Genomic DNA, 10525 nt, shown 5'->3' with positions numbered 1-10525 from the left:
ATCGTACAATTGGTTGTTAATATATAGTTAACAGCCTGCCTGACGATACTTTTATCATTTATTTGGAAATTATATTTTTACATTATATTCCTGAGTGACTATAATAAACATCAGTAAGCCTAAATGTTTTCGATATTGTGAATCAGACAGACTTATACAACCTCTATTGTAAACCCAATGTCTAATAGCAAATAACCAAACAAACATTCATCACGTTACATTAATTTTCAACAAACTTATCTAACGTATATACAGCTAAGCTAGATCCATATCGATGTATAGTTGCGCACAAAAGTCTATAACAATGCTTCTTCGAGCTGGTCGAAGGAGTCGCACCATCAGTCACTCTCGTAGACCGTGGAGTTGGAGCTCTGACGGCGACTGTACGGCGAGGAGAACTCTATCCTGGTGTCTGGCAGCCAGGTGTACGCAGCGCGTTCCGTGGAGGCGCTGTAACAAAGACAGACACTTTTAATAAGCTTATAATTACTTGCTTATTACACGTGACTTTATTAGGCTATTTTCACAGTGAAAGGCCGAAGAAGTGGGAAGGCTTCCACTGGAAAAAAACATTTAATTAAATATAATCGTAACCCATAGGTAAGTCTTATTAGGCGATGTATTTCCGAGTGAATCTTATAAATAAATGTTGTATTTAAAATTTACAACTATGAATAATGAGTGCAATTGATGCTGTTATACTTTAATATCAGTTCAACATATTTCATTATACCATATTCTAGCAAAGATCCAGCCAAAGTCATGTAAATTGTAAATACTTCGATTACCATTTAAGCATTGAGCTAATGTTGGAGTCAACCGTTGAATGTAAACTTTAATTGGACGCAGAACAACGCTGGTAATGTTCAGTCTGAAGTCTGTTTAGAAAGTTTATTACGTAGTTAGCGTTTAATGAACACTATTTGCTGCGGATTCTCTACAAACTACAACTAGGTTACGTTTTTGTTATCGGACAAATAGCAATGTTTTAAAAAGCTGTAGCAGTTCCCAATGTTCTGTTTTTTTTGTTAAATTGATCGGGTTCTACACATTTTATTGTAACCGTTGTTCGAGGTTTGACCTAATGATTTAGAAACCAATTGTTCTCTATTGGATACCAGCGGTCTGCCTCTGCTTTACTCGTGGTACATTTTTTTGCTCCATCAGATCCTTCCTTATGCCTTATAAAAATCCTAAATAAATTGCCGAATTGATCGAGCCATTCTCATATTTTATACTACAAGATTGGCGAATCCCAAATCGAATAAACATTTAAAAAATATGGAATCGGCTTTGATTACCGATTCTCGTAACATTTTCTTCGCAATCAGCGCTCAAAGATCAAGCGATACATAATTGTTGAAGACGAGCCAATAGAGGCGAGGCGGACGGTCAAAAGGAAACCGACGAGACGCGAGTGGCAGTCGCTCGAAATCCAATTTGATATAAGTGCCTCCTGAATTAATCCAGCCACTTTGAGATCCGGATGAAAATTCTGGCATTTTTCACATACAGCCATAAAAACGAACCTCTGAAAGATGAGTAATAGCTCACCGTAAGCTCTAAGGGCCTGCGAGGAATAATAATATTATGCTCGTACGAGAGCTTTTTAATACAAATGTTGAACTGTAGGAAAGTGAGATAGCGTTATTTTAATATTTGATTCTGCTTGCTATGCTATAGAGAGTAAGTTTATGTATGAAATTACCTGGATGTTCGCGTTTTTACTTATCTAAAATAATGTATCGAAATACATGGATTACTGGAAGAGATGGTACAGAAAAATAGACAGAAATGTTGATGTAAAACATCTGTTTTTTCTATAAATTTACTAAAATGTGGGTTATGTATATAGTAACATTCTTAAATAGAACATTATTATATGCATAACATCCTAATATAAATAGTTTTAAGTGCTCTATAACGAAGTAGCAATTAAACTATTGCTAGCAATTGGAGACCAAAATGATACAGCTTAGCCAAAGTTTTCGCAGTTATCAAAGCAATTAAATGTAAATGCTTATGCAGGGACTGTAATTTTAGAATCAAGTAATTAAACATTCAGAACTTACGTAATTAGCATTCAATTGAAATTGTTGCCAAGTTGTTGTGAGCTATTAAGAATCCTAGGGGTTGGATGCGGAATTTTATAGGCATTAAATTTGTACTGGGCAAATAAATGTATGTGATGAATGTGATCGATTTTAATGAGTGGATCGTATATAGCCTGGAATATATACGTTACGGTTTGCTGTGTGTGGAATGGTTATGATCTTTTTTCACAAGTTTTCCTTATACTCATAAGAAGTAATTTGTAAGTATAAATGACGAGTAACGATGTTTTGTTGATTGAAGATTCAATTATTGAAAAATCTGTATGATAAGAATAATTAATGCGATTTGGATCTTTATTTGCTTAATTTTTGAATACATTTCCATGATAGTAATACCACATAAAAATTATGTATTGTCATTAGATTCGTCGACATTTATCATTTCCTAAATGAACACCTTATGTTGGGTTTCAACAAATTAACAGAACTATCATAACAACCAATTACCAGCAGACTATGCAGTTTGAATTGTCTACCTGATACACTTGTATAACTTGTATCAACAACTTTGTTAAACTTCAACTAGTTCACTTAACACTTACTTATTGGAAAAAAGGCGTCAAGATTATTAACTTGGAACTGTTAAGTTTTAATTGGTATGTGATTGGTTATTTCTTTTAGTACTAAGTCCAAGGGGATTATGAACGAAATTGTTTAACTGGTGCTTGTTTATTGCTTTATTTTATTTATAGAAAAAGTTTCAGCTTTATGAAACGTATAATTTTTAACCGTGCAGCATATCTGCTGAAACTATTTATACACATAAATAATTAATACAGAGAATATAGGACGTATTCGGTTTAAGGGATATGCCTATTTAAACAGTTTGAGAGTGGAAAAAATTAAACTTTTAAAGAAAGGGAAAATACGAGATAAATCGCGTTTTGTCATATGGTAGCAATATATTTTCAAATGTGTTATTCCTATTGATTATATCAGAAACTCAAAGCTCATATAGAGCTAAATAGTTTAACATTGAGCCAAGAGAAACCATATTGAAAGGTACTTTAAAAGCCATGGCATACCCTCCTCTATCACCGTAAAATACGATACCCTCCATAAAATAGGTAAAGCTAAACTAACGTAGGTTTGTTAGCAAGCACTCGAACATAATATTTGGTTACCAGGTAGTCATAAAACGTAGGTAGCTCCTGCGGTGGCACAAGGCGGGAATTGACTGAGTAAACATGGCCGGTCAAATGGAAGTCTTATTGTGAAAGAATGTATTCGTTTGTATGGCAAACTCGATACTCGTTTTGAGTTCTGAAGTCATTTATTATGGGATTAGTCATCTGGTTATTGTCTTTATTTGAACTGTTACTAATATTATGGGTGTACCCTTGTCTTACTGACCGTAATACAAGAAAATTTTGCGTTACAACGATTGTGGGGAAAACTATATTTCATATAACATCTCATATAATGTATGATGTGTCTATACAAATAATTTATTCTCTTTGAGAATTTACTTATCTAGTTCAAATTTCACAGTGACGAGTCTCTTCATTGACGATTATCGCGACAGCTATTTCGCTATCTTCTTCATAGAAACTAATATCTGAAATCTCACTTATTTTGACTTCATGATAAAAATTAAAGTGTCATATTATTTCCAATATGAGATTAATATTTGGGTGCCAAAGATTCCAAAGAAAGTATTCATCTACATCTACAGTGATTGCTGTAATAAAAATCCCACACGATTTACGACACTAATTTGTAGAACACAAATGCTATACCCACACGTCAGATTTATTGCACTCAAAAAATAATATTTAAATACATGTAAAACTTGATTAGACTTCACCCGTGTCGAAGTGATAATCACAAAGAATCAACATTAAAGTGTTAATACAGATTGCACATATAAAATCATGAAACGCTCATAAAATCTTTATAACCAAATGATATTCTCGAAATATTTTTATAATTCGTTATGTTGATTCAATAATACCAATAAAAAGGTAATCGAAACATTAATTTTATGTAATTTGAAGTGTAAATAATGTAATTATGTGCGGAGGAGAGAATATTAGACGTAGATGCCGTTTCTTTTTTAAGAGCAGAAATTATAAAAACAATAAATAGATATAGGATCACCGCTTAAACAGTTACAGGGATTGAGCGCTCTTTGAAGCGTTATTTTATGTGGACCATATTATTATAGTCATTATTTGAAGTCTCCATTGTTTTATTTATAGATAATATATCCATATTTAAATAGTGAAGTGACAACAATATTAGTGTTGAATATCAAATCAACCTATTTATCAGTAGTTTTATTATACAATTGAAGGGACTTATTAGCTTTCACATCTACCGTTAATGTTTTAATGAACTCCCGCTAATATGTAACTTCAATTTGAATTACAAAGTACTAATACCAAAGGCATATAAGACATTAAGCGCGATGGCCAAATAATTTGTTTGACTGTGTTCATAAGAAATACTATGTTAGACAAACCAAGGGCCGGTCCCAAAGTGGTAAGTTGGTTTCACAACGTTTCCGGATGTACGGTGGCTTTTGTTAAATAAAATTGATTTAGCGTTCGGAAATGAACACCTTTGGTGGTCGTGTGTGTTTTGATTAACATTTAGTTGTCTGTTACGTGACTCTGTCTGCATATTAAGGCTTATGTTATAAATTCGGCAGCCCCTCTATTTACAAAAGGCTGTTTGATGTTTTGGCTTTGAGATTTATTTGTTCTTTTCCTGTTCTGTATGTGTGGATTATTAAGCGTGTATTCTGTAGGAAATGTTTTGTTGCGAAGAGAATTTTGTTAAAAAAACGAATGGAGTAGCATTGTGGCGATACGCGAGTTTGTTTTGTATATTTGAATTTATTATGTGATGCTTTGTGTTTATGTCGATTGTGCATTTTTTGTTCTATGTATTAGATACTAGATGCTCGTCCCGGTTCATTCCTGTTTTATCCGGTATTTAGGTGGTATCTATGTGGCATTTAATCGGGATAAAAGTATCCTATCACCCAAGTGTGTATACCAAATTTCATCAAAAACCGTTCATTAGTTCCAGCTTGATTGGCGGAAAAACATCCAAACAAACAGACTTTCCCATTTAAAATATTAGTGAAGTGTGATATGTTTTGTTTGAAACAGTATTGATGCTGGTAAGTTCATAGGTAAAAAGATAGTCAGTGACTCAATAGACTCCCATTTATTAATAAGCTTTATATTGTACATTAAATGATATATGCAAGCCTGCTACTACAACTTATTACACTAAAAACTGATCAAATTGAATAGTAACAAATTAATAAATCAATAACAGCAATAAAAGTGGCTGGGAACAGAACTTTAAACATTTCCCAATGCGTGTAACTGCCAATTTAGTTACCGTAAAAGCATTGTAAAATCCAATCAGCCCTTACTAATAGTACGAATTTGATAGAGGGATGATAATATTGTTTGGGCGTCGATGGTCCCCATGGCAACGGGTTGGATAATGAAGGTATCCCGGTGGTGTTGACTCAGCACGGGTTTTTTTGTGTTGGTTATTGGAATAGCTTCAGAGATTGTTTGTTTCATCATCGCGTTCTTTTATAGGTTGGAGATATTATTGTATTTATATGGTATTAACTTTAAAGTTCTGTGCTGATTACAATTAATGAATAAATTAAAAAGGTTACAAGATCATAAATAGTACTTTGCAATTTCATCGAATTAATTCAAATATTTGTTAATTCAATCCTACTAATATCATAAATGCGAAAGTTTGTAATAATGTGTATATGTTTGTTACTCTTTCACACAATAACTACTGAACCAATTGCAATGAAATTTAGATAGCTGAACAACTGGAATAACACATAGGCAACTTTTTATCCCGATATTCCTACGGGATACGGACTGACGCGGGTGAAACCGCGTTGCGCAGCTAGTCCCTACTAGTCCCTACTAATATCATAAATGCGAAAGTAACTCTGTCTGTCTGTCTGTCTGTTACGCTTTCACGCCTAAACCACTGAACCGATTTTGATAAAATTTGGTATGAAGATAGAACTGAACTTAGGAAAGGACATAGGATACTTTTTATTGCGAAAAAAGGGTAGAAAGGGTTAAAAGAGGGGATGAAAGTTTGTATGAAAGTTCGTTATTGTCAAACCGATTTTGATGAAACTTGGTATGAAGATGGAACTAAACGTGGGAAAGAACAAACCATACTTTTGAATTTGAAGAAAATATTCCTTACCATGTCGCGCGATATAAGCGAATTCTACGCGGGCGAAGCCGCGGGCGAAAAGCTAGTATTATATAAATAAGGAAAGCTTAACATTTCAAATTGATGTCAAAATATTATTGTTATTGTTTCTAACAAAATGAGCCTGTGTCACTTGAAATTGAATAAAAATAAATAATTAATAAAGAACTAAAGTAAAACCAGATCTTTTTCATCGATCGTTGTTGATAGCTTGGATGTTTCAATTAAATATAATAATGTACACGAGCACGCTATCAATATGAAATGCATGATTTTGGGTTGTTTACTAAAATGTTAAGCTATTTATCGTTGCGTGGGAATAATTATTATAGTTGAGTTTACCACAAATATGTACGTTATTTTACGTTTAATATGAAACTGTTTGTTTTCTTAAGCGGCCATTATTATTTTCGGTTATATCAAAATTGTTACTGAGAACTATGCGAGTTGTGATTACATAAATTGTTCTTTACATTAACCGTTAATTTGGTTTCGAAATGTTGTTATTAAATGCATGTAGTATTTATCAATATTTTAACGAATAAATTTTGAATAAGATACCTATGTCAAACATAAAATTGTACATTTATTTTTCGATACATTCACTTTTCGATTGAACCCCTACTAATTAAAACATATTATTATGATCAAAGTTTTAACCGTATAATATTACAATTCAGTGGATTTGATTCAATCCGCAAATACCTTCCCATAGCTGTTACACTAGTGATGTCCAATTGATATTATCGACATCGCAGAATATAATATTTTTCTTATTTATGCTGTTTAAATCTTGCTATGCTATTCAGAAAGTATGTTGGTTGGTTATGAAAATGATTGGGTTGATTTATATTTTATTAAGTTATACAATATTTTCATCAATTGGTTTCTTGCAAAAAAAAAAAAAAATATTCGATAGGATTGTAGTGCTCTAAATTTATCAGAAGGCTATATCGTAATTTACAATTAATGCACATAAAAACCGCGGCGCACGGTGGCCGCTGAATTGTATATAATTTTATAAACTTTTGAGTTTCTATATTGATGCATATTACCGATATTTTTCGTAGTTTTCTATTATCTTAATATCGACAATTGGCGTCTATACTAAGGATCTTAAATTCAAAGTAAGCCCTTTCATAACACTGTCAAATCAAGTCTTAAATTTTATAAAGTTTAAAAAAATGGTTGCCTGTAAAGTCGGTTTTACGGGCGAAGATTTTACGTGACAACGTCTTTTTCTCGGTAGAATATTTATTGATATGAATATTATTAAATTGCACAATAGGAACAAGGAATTGAATGAAAATAAGAATTGCACAAATTTTAACTAAGGAAATTTTGTTTACTAAAAAGACAGAGACAGAGACACAAGCACGCGCCGATTCAATGCGCCTAATTCTCTAGTGCTGCGCGCGCGGCGGACCGATCATAGTTCGGTGACTCATCGTAACGTTACCGGGCGTTACACTTTTTCATGAGTGACTCCGAGCCGCAACCTAATTTAAGACGTTGTCACGTCAAAACTAGCAGATATTTTAGCAATACTACCCAAACAACTGACTGACTGAAAACATCGATATCGATAATTTAACTAGCCACATGCCTAGTTAGGAAATGACATAGTGCGTGATATGCGGAAACGTATTTAATGAAACACGAGGGTGAGCGTGCGTGGGGCCGCACTAGCGCTGGCTCACACGTCGCCTTTACTTGCGATTTGATGTACTGAGATCAACCGAATGATTTTGCAGGACGGAATATTAATAAATGCAAAAAATAAGACTGTTTACAAATCCTACTAATATTATAAATGAGAAAGTTTTGTAAGGATGTGTGTGTGTTTGTTACTCTTTCACGCAAAAACTACTGAGCCGATTGCAATGAAATTTGGTACGTAGACAGCTGGACAACTGGAATAATATATAGGCAACTTTTTATCCCGATATTCTTACGGGATACGGACTTTATCGGTTGAAACCGCGGAGCGCAGCTAGTAGATAATAAGGCTAAACAGGACTAGTAAAACTATTAATCGAAACAGGACTTTGAAGTTAATGTTGTAGAAAGTAAGATATTTAAAATTGCATTATTGAAGCTTCGTGTTTCTATATTTAAAATTAATTGTTAAGATTGCAACTACGCGTGCGGAAAAAATACATTTAAAGCTTTCTTAAAGTATTTTAATTTGATCAAAAACGTGTTTTCGCAAGTACTGGAATGTATTAATAATTTCCATTAAAATTTCTCAGTAAATCCTACACTAAAAACTTGTATTTTATACGGCAAAATCACGTCGTAACATAAAAAATTACTATCACTAATAAGTTCCAAGGCGACCAATAAATTCGTCCAATAACAATAACAAGAAATAATTGCCAAAATTTCTATAGACCACCATATGGCGATAAAGCGTTATAAAATTCATACGACAATCGACACAGCTTATTAACGTATAGAATTCCCTTAAATAGCCTCGGGCCAAACCGATAATTTTAGTTCTCCCCGGCGTGAGGTTATTGGGACATTGTCAAACGATTTACATTCCCTTTTAATGTTACTAGTTTCGATGTGTAATTTGGCAGAACCAGCAATTTGGGTACATGTTTTGTCAGCGGGTAACATTATTTCATTGCTTTCTCGGCCATTGGTTATTCTACATTCTTGTGTAAATGCTTTAATTGTTTTTTTTTATGTTTATTTAGTACTAGACGCTCGTACCGCCCGGACGTCAAGATTCCTGTTTTATCCAAAGGAGTATTTAATTGGGATATTTATCTATCTAATCACCCAAGTCAGCTCTTATCCAGTCTCTATTCGAAATTGCATCAAAATCCATTCAATAGTTTCAGCGTGATTGACGAACAAACATCCAAAGAAACAAACTTTCACTCAAGTAGCATTTATCGTCCATACTCTAAAGATTAATTAAGGCGTCAAACATTGTCCTTATGAAATCCTACCAGAGCATAATTTCATATCCCATAGTTTAAGAACTACGTTAAAAATTTTGTGCCTTTGTCTTATTAAGTTAAACAAATGGTATATTACGTAAACGCTTACTGAATAAACATATATATATAAATACACAAAATCCGACTATGACAATAATCTCATAAAACGAATCTAATGCGCATACAACTAAAACCCGTGAGAAACATAAACAAGGAAATACATTACAACCCCATCAATGCGCTATAACCATTACATTTTCGACATTAATAAAAAATAATTCATAAAACGTGCCATAAATAGTGGCTTGCAACAAAATATTATAATAAATACACCCCGAGTTTAGTAACACGAGGCACGCTTAAATATATGTACAACCCTACGTTTAAAAGTGACAGTTAATTCATTGAAATAAACAAATGTTCGCGCAATTATTATTTATCGCGACCCCAAACGTTGGTAAAGAATACAAAGAGATATACGAGATGATTTCATCTTGCCACGTTTAATTGTGCGCAATGGGTGAACAACAAAAGCTAGATTTTACATATGTAACAGTCGCAGTCGATTCTAATGATATTCGCGGATGCGGTGGACGTGGTTTTAATGTAGTCAAAGAGCTCGCTGCTTGAATGTAGTTGGTATTTGATTCAAAAGTTTGATTCGGTTGAGATCATCACTTCGGTTAAAGCATTATTAATATGAAAGCCGTGGTTGTGTATATTATTTCTATGTACGTGCTATTCTTGATAATTTGATAGATAATTTAATTGTAAGCTGATTAATAGAAGTACATATTGCAATTAAAGTCGGTTATTGGAAGACTCAGAGAAGTATTTAAAGCTTTTTGTTTGATATCACGTTTAACACTAATAAAAAATGAACCAAAAAGCGAAGAAACCTACACACTGAATATTAATTTGTCAACATAAGTGTTAACATAATTTTCTATTCATATATCTGACCATCAATACCTATATTATATCAATAGATGCTCTAAGCCAGCTAAGCGCTAGATCCTCGCCTAAAACCAAAGAATTTAAATACTAAAGCTCGATAAGCAAACCACTATTCACACCGAATGAATATGAAGATATATTAATCCAGCCAGGGTTAAACTGTTATTAAAACTATGATTAATGATTGGTGTAATGGGCAGATTATGGGACGGGCCTCGAAATTCGACCGTGACATCGAGCATAAATTAATCTTCATCATTTGTCCGTTAGTTAATTTGG

At 33.2% G+C, this 10525-nt stretch overlaps 1 protein-coding gene across 1 annotated transcript in view; it reads right to left on the bottom strand.

Moving 5' to 3' along the window:
- Positions 1–260: 260 nt before the first annotated feature.
- Positions 261–10525, bottom strand: part of LOC119833890 (toll-like receptor 6) — a 99266-nt gene continuing 89001 nt past the window's right edge. The window contains exon 2 of the mRNA XM_038358108.1: positions 261–450. The gene's annotated coding sequence lies outside the window, so the exon portion shown is untranslated. The remainder of the gene's footprint in view (positions 451–10525) is intronic.

The sequence above is a fragment of the Zerene cesonia genome, chromosome 18 (assembly GCF_012273895.1).
Source record: "Zerene cesonia ecotype Mississippi chromosome 18, Zerene_cesonia_1.1, whole genome shotgun sequence".
Classification (NCBI taxonomy): domain Eukaryota; kingdom Metazoa; phylum Arthropoda; class Insecta; order Lepidoptera; family Pieridae; genus Zerene; species Zerene cesonia.
Note: the sequence above shows the minus strand (reverse complement) of the source record. Positions and strands in the feature narration are given on the sequence as shown.